Below are 12,828 nucleotides of genomic sequence, written 5' to 3'. Positions count from 1 at the left end.
TCTCACTAAACAGCAGGTCGTCAGGCTGTTACCGCGAATGATGTCTAAATTCTTTTAAAATATTTGCGTTTTCGGGGCGTGGGTATCAAATTTTCTGAGAATCTTTTCTATAATGGAAAACAGCACTCTGAACATGCACTGATTTTCGTCAAGATGTCACATACGTTGTCTCTAGCTTCCAAATTCCAAATTCAATTCAAAGTCTGTTGATTGGATACAATTTGAGCAAGGCAATATGGGATGGAACCAGTTCCTATCTAATCGAAGGAGGTACCAAAAAATGTGGTCTTTACTTTGAGTTAAGAGGAAATTAAATGAATGTATTTGCGACAAGAAATTGTTGGCCTCCACAAAAATGACAAAACACATGACCTATCGTCGGTCTAGTTTGAGGCATTCACCGTCGTTCCCAATACCACCAAATACAACAGCGAATCTCGGATTAGTACTGCTCATTTGTAGCCGCAATTGACATCATAGAAAGGAGCGATTGATTTCGATAAATATTCAGCTGCTAGTATTACTAGTAGTTTTCCTCAATCTACTGAACAAGAAAAGGGACGAGGTAAAAATAAACATTTCTTTTCGTTGTTTCATTTTCTTTCAGATAAAAAAAAAAAATTGAAGAACATTTGTTAACAGAAATGGGTAGAAAACAAGTCAGGAAAGACTTGTAGCGTATGAGCATGTAACAGCAATCTTTAATCATTTCAATACAGTCGTCACTACGAAAATATTTGCTTAGTACTTTTAACCCTTTGGGAATTTATGGTACGAATCGGTACCTTGGAATAGTGTTGTGTTTAAACGCTTATTAAGCTCATATAACACGTATTGAACCCGTTTTTTTATTGGTCAAGTCAAGTATGGATCAAAAAGCACCCCCGATGCGTTTCGGAACCGGATGGTAAATTTGACGGTGCCAAGTGAGGGCGGAGGGGTGACGGAAATTAAAAAAACACCCTTAGTTTTCAAGATATCAAGATTAAAATTTTGCATACGGATTGTGCGCACCTTTGAGTATCTCTCTCTCTCTCTCTCTCTCTCTTTTTTTTTGGGGTTATTTTTTTATACCTACCTGAACCCGGTCCTTTTAGGAAATACTTTTAGGAGGAGAGCATTTTTTGTCTTTATCTATTTTTCCTTTTTTCCAGGGTGCGTGTTTATGTTATTTAACAATCACCAGATACAGCTTAGAGGCCATTTTATACTGCATATCTAACAACAACAATAATAGGAAGGATTTGGGAAGGTATCGGCCAGGGCCTGTTTAGTAGGTACCATCCCATCATTTGCCTACTTAGGACTGAGGAAAACAACAGTCAGGATGGTTGGCAGCGGGAATCAAACCCACGACCTACCGAATGCGAAGCCACGCTCTACCACTTGAGCTACTTCTCTCGGAAAGATTGTCTTTTGTGATTTTTAAAAATCGCTCCTGACGGGAAACCTAAACCTCGAATCGAAAGAAATTATTGCCCTAAAGTTTTAGATGGGTATACCGATACTACCCGACTAACTTTAGCGCTGGTATCAGGGTTTCATTCAACCACAAATTGGCCTCGAAAATGCTCTCCAAGGTGCCTATTTGCTGTTTGGTAGAAGCGGCTCTTTTGCATCACTTCTGATTTTTAAAAAAAAAACGTTTAATTGAAAAAAGTTATCGGACCAAGTTGCAAACACAAAATATATTCGATCACAACGCCGCCGCAGGCGTCATATGCTTAATTCGGTTTAAATTTGTCTTGAAATTGGCATAGACCCGATGTGACTTCCCTCAAGTGTCGCCTCTTTATACGAATTTGTTGAAGTTTTGCGTGAATTTTCAACACCGTGACTGTATGAAATATTGTTCTGCATTTTAAGAAGGAATCCCGGAACCATCCTAATGCATTTAAAGCAGTAAAAGGAAGCTTCGTGTCTGAAGATCGCAACAAAGACTAGCTTTGAACTTACGACAGCGGGATAACCTAAGTTTATTTCTCCTTTTCCGAGACATCTAAAATTCTAAGTTCTAGGTGTGGTAGTTCATGAAAACAGCTTTGTCTTCGTATTATTGTATTGTTTGTCTATTCTTTATACTTAGCTATTAACGCTTCAAGTCATTAATTATTTGCTCATTGAGACATAGTTGTCATTGTTTTAATTGAATAGTTGAGTGACACAATCGTACCTACAGCAATAAGGCCGATATTGGTATTAATACGAATACTAATTTCGGCATTATTGCTGTTGGTACTTAGGGTACTGGGTCACTCAATCTATCAATTCTAAAACTGTCATGCGGCAATGAAACCAAAATTAAACTTTTTCTTACTTTAATGCAATTATGATCCGACAAAAAGAAAGCTAAACTCATTTTCCGAGCAAAAGAACAACAACTAAACACAACTTGGAAGAGAAAGAGAGAGGTTGTAAGCTGCAGGAGGGACAAACTACAGTTTGAGGGCGATCAATCCGTTCTTGGTTATGGTCCTGATTATCACAACAGCCAGTAGGCTGTGATTCGCCACCGATTTACAATGTTAAAACTCAAAATTTCAATCTTAAATTACTCCAAATGTACTCAACATTTTAACTGAAACAAGATACTGTATGTGTATTTGTGTGTACATTAACACTACACTGCTCGCGCGGATTACTATTGTAGTCCAGTGGGTTTCAGTTTTCTGGTATCTGAGGGTTGGCAACACTTGTGACCTTGAGCGATCGTCTACCTTCCTCCCCTATTTCTATAAGACGATTAGTCGAGTGATAGCACCCAAAGTCAACGCACTGATGTTATACGGATTGTTATTTTCGCATGGACTACTATTGTAATCCGTGCGAGTACTGACGTGACAGTTTATTTTCTGCCTAAAGTTTTAACTGTTCTTGTTTTGAATGTATTATTTCACATTATTCGCTCAAATATACGTGATATATGTTAGTTTAAAATGTCAGAGCAAGAACAGATACGACAGTGGCTAACAGAAACTGAAAGTGACGACGAAAGTGTTTTGAGTATAGAAGACTAAGATGAAATAGAGGAATATGTTGTCGAGTAGTGACTGAAGAAAGTGGTAGTAACGACTTGGAAGAAATAGAAGATGAAGAAAGGAACGGTGTCATCCAAGAAGACAGGTTTCACGGAGAATTTTACATTGGAAAGGACAGAATTACCAGATGGTATATTGATCTAGTGCACCCAAGAAATACGCGAACACAGCGTCATAACATCATATCTACACTGCATAGTTATTATGATATAACAACACTAAATTTGGAGGTGACATATTGCACAAATTGTGTCGCCAGTATGATACAGCCAGGAATTCGCAAAGATGGCCACTCACTATCTTCTTCCACGTGTTAAACGTTGCTGGAGTAAACGCTCTCATTGTTTTCAAAGCAAATAACAATGATGCTATGATCAACAGTAGAGACCTTGCAATCTGTGGCTATGGAACTTAACAAACCTTTTTGTGGAAGATGAAGAAACAAGGGTACCCGAAAAATATGTTTCAGGTGCAGTAAGTGGATCTGCTCTGACCAGAAGCACACTCTTTGCACTAACTCTTATGACTGAAACACCCAAATTTTTGCCTACTTTTGACACTGTTTTCAACTGTAAGAGTTAAACTTGCAAACAATTTAACAAATTATTTATATTTTTATAACAGTTTTTAACACTATAAATGCAAATTTTCTCTTTTACTTCAATTTTTAATCAAATAGTAAAAAAATAAACAGACATTTACAAAAATATAGTAAATTACACACGCATTCTAAAGTTTTGTCTTTTAATTCTTTATGTGCATTAAAAAACAAAATGTTTGCACGGAAATGTGTTCTTTATTGCTTGTGGAAACCCACAAAAATAATGTAAAAAATACCGATTGGATAACCACTAAGATATATGTATTTATCAAGTGGACTACAATCGTAATCCGCGCGAGCACTCATGTTTCAACAATTTCTTGCGAGTACTGTAGTGTTAAATACATCCTTTGAAAGTATCATAGTGACAGATAGGACCAAAGGAATGAACAAGGTGGCGGAAACAACATTGGTCCGTCATTTTTTTCTTCTTATAGTTATCAGTCATACAAGTACAGCCTGGCCTACTTAACGCAGAGAGCTACAAAGGTTTTTAATTAATCTATAACATTATAAGTAATATTTTTCTTAGTCTCTGGTTGATATTTTAAGTAGTTCGGTAACTCTTCTCCAAAACATAGCTCTCCATTCAGATTTCTCTTGCCACTTCATATACGTATCCTGCTTGTTATGCAACTTATACGCGCAGAGAGCCAGTGTGAGTTGCCTATAAGCAAGAATATTTCATCATAACTTTCTTATGAACTTTGAACTTTAAATCTTAATAGTGCTAAGACTAATAGTATTAAAATAAACTATATATATATATATATATACACGTGTGTGTGTCTGACAAGAGATGGAACGTATACCCACCTAAAAAATTAGCATTACATCACTGTTAACAGCCTGAATATAATATTCCAAATAAATATAATAATAGTTATTTATATGTTACTCTGTCGTTAGTAAATAAATTAATTTAGAATAAAATATTGAATATTTTGTACTTCAAATAATTCGTTGGGACGCGTACCTCTCGTCTTTTCCCCCACCTGGCAGAGACGTACGTGCTTAATCTTTCTCTGAATTGCCTTCTTCTTTAGATATTTCTTTGTTGTTTTTCGATTGCTGTTTCTGGACTTTTTCTTCGCGAAAATTAACATCACCCTGTCTTTTTTTTCGTTATAGCCACTTTTCTATAGCATTTTTCGACTTTTTTCTGAATTAATATCTGGTTTAAATTTTTCTCGGTTACTTTTCTCTGGGGGGGATTCTTTGGTTGCATGATTTCCTCACCGAAATTAACACAATTGTCTTTTTTTTTTTTTTTTACTTTAACCATTAGTGTAAAACGTTTCCGACATTTTGCAATTGCAAAGCAAGTTCTTATTTTGACACTCTAAACAGGTCTAACACAAATAAATCTTTTGAACTGCTCTAATTGATCAAACACTAGAGATAGTTGTGACATAGTCACACAGCTTTCCTTCTTGTAAGTTAAGAAAACTAAATTAGCTGCTGAGCATTTGCCGAAATCCATTGATCACTGCTTTCTTTGATGTCAATTGGGGCTAGAAGTGGATGGTATTAAACCGAGGTTTCTTGCAGTTAATTCTATTGGCAACGGTGGTGAATGATTCAAAATAGACGATTACAGGTCGTGTTTTGTTATTTTTATCGAGGGCAATGGTTCATGGGTTCAACTGTGTCCATTCCCTCTTAACCCTTCAACTAAATAAACTTTTTTTTTTCTTCTTTCTTTTAGAATTCCCTTTATGATCAGAAAGGCACGGATTCTTTTCAGTATTGCCTGGCTCAGTCTGGAAAGGCTTTGGGTCAAAGAAGACACGCTGTGGAAACTGTGGTTATTGCTATGTCATACAGTAGAACAATAACTTTAAGGTCACCATATGCATTTAGGCCCTCACTCTCCTTCTTTCCTTTCCTTTGAACAGCACGGATTCCTGGAAAACTCGAATTCCATACTCCCCAAAATGCAAACATTTTAAAAGAATAAAGACGACGTTGGCGAACACAGCTTGTCTAGGAACTGTTTAGTGACATATTTTATTTTCAAATAGAGTACATGAAAGGCAATTGCTATTTCTTCTGAGAAGAAGTTACGAACATCAAAGTACCAAAGAGCATTCTCGGAACAATTCGGAGGTCTCGGTTCCCCGGGGCTCACCCCTTCCCTACGCCACTGGTTGCAACTCAATTGTTGAATTGACTTGATTATCATTTAGCGTATCTTTTCACCACCGAGGCTTATGAGACGTGGATCCACAATTTAAGGTGGAATCCGATCCACTGTCGTTAAATGCTCTCTCACACGGAATCGAACTCGGGACTGTGCACTATGGGCACACGCGCTAGCCGCTAGACCAATGGGGAGGGCTGCAACAGAATTGGGAAGAGCTGTTACTTACTACTTCATTATTGGCCCACAGAAATGGGGGACGTAAATAGAGAAGACGAATGAAAACTGCTGAACAGAAGGGCAAAGACGCCGAGCCTGGAGGGCCGGGCACCCAATCCTCATGTGTACCTCCGTGTATTTTATGAATATGTATTTTTATTGCTATATGTATTGTTATATGTATTTTTTACGAATATACAATATTAGGCACAATTAGAATTCAACTTTCTTAAAATCTTCATATATGCCTTCTTAGAACCTTGTTTGCAACCAAACACACATCTGAAGGTGTCCCCCTAAAGTTACAGAGAAATCTACATCCTTGTTGAAGGGGGAAGGGAGCTCAGGCTGCAAGGTGTCTAAATCTACCACTGACTAAAATCAATTGGTTTACAACCAACTAACCCTACATCTAGCAGATCCCTTGTGTCTGTTTACAGTAGTTGAGCCCCCTCAATGTTTTCTTCGTGTCGGTGCCTATGCTCATAAGTGTTGTGCAATTCTGTGTAAATTATGAAGGCACTTAAGCAGCACAATCGCACTCCACAGTTAGTTACATAACTTTCGAAAATCTTTGAGTTTTACGTCCCACGCTTATGCCGGTTAGGCTAAAGGAGACGGTGATTATGATAGATGAGTGAAATGGTGGAATGAAGAAAGTGGGAGGAAACGGGAGAACCCCGAGAAAACCCACGAGCACGGTGTTTGTCCACCACAAAGTTCACTTGGCGGGGGCTGGGATCGAACCCGGGACCCCAAGCACCAGAGGTGAACGCTCTACCACTGAGCCACCGCGCCCCCCACATAACTTTCGAGTTGCACGTGCTAAACCTCTGATAAACGACCATAGCGCTTTGACAGTGCGAACATGCCATTTAGTTTTTACTAAATTAGAAAGAATATTTAGTAAAGCCCGTATTATTTATAGCAGCGAACAGGAAGATAGAATCACTGCAAAAAATATAGAAGTGGGAACCTCAGGGGATAATACTGAGCCCCATTATAAAGTCTCTACAGGCCGGCATACAGACTACCCAAGCAGTGAACACAGCACCCTTTGCAGACATTTTTTTATATGTGTTGTCATTGTCGATAACTTTTGAACACTCAAACTACAATTGTACTTGCTTCAGTTAGTAAATGACTGTAATAAATGCAAAATAAAGCTACACTCGGCGGAAAATGTAGTAGTTCCATTCACAAAACGAAGAATAAATCCCACTTGACCTTGCATGGCTTGACGCTACAGTTGCAAACCAAAATGAATTATTTATGCGATACACATCAAGAGGAAATTCCATATACAGAAGCCAGTGCAGAACACATACGGCAAAATGCACCAACTCATGCCTCTTGTAAAAGATGATAATAAAGTATAGGTTAAAATGAAGTTACTTCTCCTCAGGACTATCATACCGGCACACAAAATTTTGCTTTACGCTGCGCCAGTATGGGGATACGCCGCGAAAACAGACATAATGAAACTACAGAGAGTCCACAACAATTTGCAGAGTGATTTTCAACGTATTATTACATTCCGACAATCCGTTAGGTAACTTCGGCTACAAAACAGAGTAGAAACAATAGAAATTTCAGTTCAGAAAATTGCTACAACATTCCAGGCCTAGATCAAACAAACATATTATCCGTTAGTGCAGGATCTCTGACAATATAACATAAATACAATGACAAAATAGATGCACTCCTTTCAGTAATTCAAGGAAATGATAGCCGAAAACAGAACTAATAAATAGGGTAGTAGGGCTTCCCGAGGATCAGTTTCCTCCCTTCTTCTATCAGCTTTATGATGGGTGACATTTTCACCATCAGCAACCAATTATCGCACTCCATGTGCCATGGGTTAGCCAACCAGTCTTCGTCATTTCGAATGCAACGTTTTCTACTTAGTTCTTCGATAGAGTTAATCCAGTCACGGTGAGTCGTCTTCCAGGAGCATGACAGTTGCAATACCTTATGTATTGTCATTTACAAATCCCATGCTTTTCATCACACAAATACGAGACGTGTCCGGAAAATAAGCACCGTTTTGAAAAATAAATACTAAAATAGGTTTGTTCAAGCTAAATTTACTGGTCAAGCCAAGAGAGTTGGTGTCTGTGAATCATTCAACTGCTCTAAATGTGGTGCATCAGTTAAGGTCTGTCTTGTAAGTAGTACCGGAAAACATGTGAAGATATTCAAACGTGAATAACATTATCTGAAGAGCACTCACAGCTGTTCGTGAACCTCCGGGGTGTAACAGATTTAACGGCAAAAGAGCAGATGGCATGACACTGGTACCATGGAAGAGAGGGATAGATTCTTCTCTGGGATTTCACCTGCTCTGACACTTTCACATCATCCAATCTTACTTTTTCCTCATCTTGAGAAGGAACTATTTCAGCCCGCACAGAATGCGAGAAAAGAAGAACGTATAAAGGAGTACTCGATAGATACACGTTCGTGACAGTAGCTATTGAATCGAGCGGCACCTGGGGCCTCGACGGGCAAAATTTCACCAAAGAAGTAGGACAACGTATTGCACACGTTATTGGTGACAAGCAAGCTATTACTTTTCAGATACAACGTATCCGCATAGCAGTTCAGGGACGCAATGTGTCTTCCATTTTAGGAACATTACCTCCTGGTTAATTATTAGAAGAGATTTTTCCTTTATAACTAACTGTGTAGCATTTCTTGTTTTCTAGTATCATTTTTATTTTTTATATTTTCTACGCACCATATATCTATAAATTAATGACTTACAGAATAAGTAATTAAACAAAAACAACTAAACAGTCAAAAAAAATATATTTAGTGATTTTTGAATTTTTGATATTGTAATAAGCGGTAACTTCTATTGGCAGCCCTTTTGTGTACATGAAGAAATAAACATTGAACTTTATTCTGTGTACTTCCATACAAATATTTTCTTCTTTACTGGACTAGGACTACATTGTTTTTATTGATTACGCTATTTCTTTACGCTATTGAAAATGTAAGGTACGGATACTTCTATTTTTATTCAAATAATGTGTGCTTGAAGAAACATTTATTTATTTTGGTTATTAAATATTATTTTCAACTTGGGTAGTTGATAGAACTTTCAATTTATTATGAAAAAGTTGATTGATTATGTGTAAATGTTAAATTAGGCACACGTTTTAAGAAATTAATTACATGTTAGAGACATACTGATAAGCAGTCAGCTAGAAGATACTATCAAGGAAGATTTTCTCCTTCCTGTCTTCGCCTACTTACAAATTTTCTCCTTCTGTTCACATACATTCTTTATCCTCATACTTGCACATTTTATCAATGTGGGTTGACGCTGAAGCCACAAATTTACTGTTTATTTTAAAATAACAAAAACAAAACCCCCTTTCGGCCAACAATATTGCCTTTGTGCCGCAAAGTAAGGTAGGGTAAAATAGGTTAATTTAGGTTAGGTTAGATGAGAGTAGAAGAGGGTATTTTAGTTCAGGTTAGATTAGGAGTTCTGGTCAAGTTTAGGCACACCAAATTTCGCAAGATGTGCAGGTTAAACTGAATACTCAGCATGAAAGCAGGGAATAAATTCCTAGTGGCAACAGAATCATATAGTAATTTATACAGATGCATTTTATTTTTACAAGAGGGTGGGGGAACCGGGCCTTTTCACCCAGGACCCGGTTTGCTTAGGGGCCTGAAAAATACAGAAAGTGTAATATAACCCAGGGCCGCCCACAGGGGGGATGTATGGCGCAAGCTGCGCCATTGAGAAAAATTTTGGGGGGGATTTTAGGCTAGTTTTAGACGGAAGCATTTATCATAGCATTTCTCGTAGCAGATGTGCTGCCAAAAATTTCATATAATATTCTATGGTATCAAAAGTATATGGTGCTTTTAAATGGTAGCATTTTGATAAGCATCTGTCGTGACTTAGCAAACAAATCACTGGAGAAGAGCGCAATTATGGCTCCGGAATTAAGCGTAAGGTAGCTAAAGCTATAGTAATTGTAACAACAGTTCTCGCCGGTCATATTAAAAAGCGAAAGTCACAAAGAAGTATGTGGACAAAGAGTATCCCTACTCCAACTCATTTTTCTTTACTACAATTCAATTTCCCACACAAAACAAAGAGCGTGGATATTTGGCACAAAATCTTTCGCTTCTTTTTAACACACCACGGCGCTGCAATCGGACCAGAAATGCTAGGGAAAATGTTACGAAATAGAGCAGGTTCTATCGACAAGAAATGCCATAGAATATGCCATGGCATGGGAAATGCTATAGCATTTGCTACTTTACACGGTAGGATATCGATGATACGATTTTTGCTACGAGAAATGCTATGATAAATGCTTCCGTCTAAAACTAGCCTTACTCTACTTTCGAACTAGCAATTTTACTGTCAGAATAGCATTAAAACACGATTTTGAGAAGCTAATTTTCAAAAATTTTCCGGGGTGAACCCCCGTACCCCCTGCTTCAATACTCGATGAATGAAGTACCGCGCAAGTAGCCGTATGAAAGGAAAGGTTGGTTCGTAAAGAGAGAAGGGCCGCCCACAGGAGGGATGAATGGCGCAAGTTGTGCCATCGAGAAAAAAATTGGGGGGAAAAAAATTGGGAAGAATTTTACTCTAATGTCGAATAAGTAATTTTGCTGTCGTCAGAATAACATTGGAACACGATGCGATTTTTTTAAATCTCGAGAATGAATCCCCCTATCCCCTGCTTAGAAACTCTATGAATGAAGTACCGCTCAAGTTGCTATATGAAAGGATGGCGCCAAGTTCTGGTGAACAACAGTTACAAACACTCAAGGAATCACTTTCAAATTTAGATTTGAAACTTGCCTATGTTGTCTGTTGAAAATTATAAAGTAGTTTGACATGATTGTGAGCTAGTGGACAACAGCCAAGTTTCAAATCTAAATTTGAAGTGAGCCAGTGAGTGTTTGTAACTGTTGTCCACCAGAACTTGGCGCCTATTTTTGTGATTTCAATTCTTTTTAAGGCCACTCGTACTTGGCTCTTTTACAGGAATGTTTTTTGTTGGATATCACTTCTTTTTGTAGGCTAATTTCGAGGATAACATTTTCTTTTGGTATCAAACTCAATAACTTGTAACTTGCGTCTTACTTTTCATGTACAAGGGAATTATATCAATATTTTGTAAAGAAAAAAAAAAATACTACTAATTGTTAAAAAAAATACCTGTGCCATACACAGTGTGTAGAAGTTTTTATACCCTTCAATATCCTTATAGAACATATTTAGTATTGTACACTACCAAGACTACTAATAAAAGTAATGCCATTTTTTATAATACTGCCCCTACTACTACTACAAGCATTCTATAATACTACTACGGGAAATAAAAACAACAACAAAAATAACAATTACTAGTACTATAAAAACTACTGCTACACTGGGCAATTGTTTTTAGAGGACTTGAGTTTTGAGGAGGGAAGAGATTATTAGTTTTGGGGGGGAGTGCGCAATCAGCTTTGGGGGGGATGGGCACCCCTGATATAACCCTTGTGCTAAAGAAAAAATTGCTACAAATATTTTCCATATTTTTAAAAACATGTTTACCTCTATATCGGTGGGGGAACCGGGCCTTTTCACCCAGGACCCGGATTGCTTAGGGGCCTGAAAAATACAGAAAGTGTAATATAACCCTTGTGCTAAAGAGAAAATTGCTACAAATATTTTCCATATTTTTAAAAACATGTTTACCTCTATATCGTTTAATGTTTATTTATTTATGTTTAATTCTTTATTAACTCTTGATTCTTTTGCTATATGTGTGCTCAAAATACAGAAAAAGATACTTTAAATCACTTCCTTTATCAAATGAAAATATTGTCTTTCTGAGAACAAAGAGGAAGCAATAGAACAATGTACAAGAGAAGATGCTGCTTGCAAAAAGCAAGCAATGTCATTAATGAAATAGTTCATATATCAGCAATTCAACGTGCAAATTTCAGTGCTGCTTTGACACAATTTCAGTTGTTCAACACAATTATTAACCAAAACTAGTCAACATTTTCCCCAATGTTACTATTGTTCTTCATAGTTTTTGTACTCTACCATTTTCTGTGATGGAGACTGAGAGATCGTTTAGTGCACTTTAAAGAGTAAAGAATGTCCTTCGGTAATCGATGACTCAATAAAGATTATCCGACTTTCGACAGGAGTCCACTTTAGCCCGTCAACTAAACTTTAGTGATATCATAGATACGTTTGCTATCAGGAAAGCAAGAAAGGCTGTTGTGTAAATTATTAAGTGTAACGCTAGTAATGTAAAAATGAAATGAAATCTTTAAGTTTAACATCCCACGGTTATGCCAGTTAGGCTAAAGGAGACGGTGATAATGAGAGATGAGTGAAATGGTGGAATGAAGAAAGTGGGAGGAAACGGGAGAACCCCGAGAAAACCCACGAGCACGGTGTTTGTCCACCACAAAGTCCACACGGCGCGAGCTGGGATCGAACCAGGGACCCCAAGCACCGGAGGTGAACACTCTACCACTGACCCACCGCGCCCCCCGCTAGTAATGTAGTTAGTATATGTAGGCCTATTTGATGTAATTAGTATAATGTATCTAGTAAATGTATGAGACTTTTTGCCAGTTTTTTATAGCGGGTCCGATGATAAATCAATCCCGGGACTCGAGTTGGCTCTGTTTACAAGTGTAGGGTTACTAGTGTAAAATAATTACAAGTGCCATACGACGGTTCAAATAGGAGTGCATATGAAAGATGACTGTGTTATATACTATTTTCCACCGTCGGAGTACTTCTGTACAGTGTACAAAAGCTACATTTTATATTTACA

At 37.6% G+C, this 12,828-nt stretch overlaps 1 protein-coding gene across 1 annotated transcript in view; it reads left to right on the top strand.

Moving 5' to 3' along the window:
• The first annotated feature begins 8,916 nt into the window (after nucleotides 1-8,916).
• The window catches only part of LOC145675234 (adenylate kinase 9-like), a 296,882-nt gene continuing 292,970 nt past the window's right edge, over nucleotides 8,917-12,828 (top strand). Inside the window, exon 1 of the mRNA XM_081745616.1 lies at nucleotides 8,917-9,004. The gene's annotated coding sequence lies outside the window, so the exon portion shown is untranslated. The remainder of the gene's footprint in view (nucleotides 9,005-12,828) is intronic.

Source organism: Thermobia domestica, chromosome 18 (assembly GCF_964235325.1).
Source record: "Thermobia domestica chromosome 18, izTheDome1.hap1.1, whole genome shotgun sequence".
NCBI lineage: Eukaryota > Metazoa > Arthropoda > Insecta > Zygentoma > Lepismatidae > Thermobia > Thermobia domestica.
Note: the sequence above shows the minus strand (reverse complement) of the source record. Positions and strands in the feature narration are given on the sequence as shown.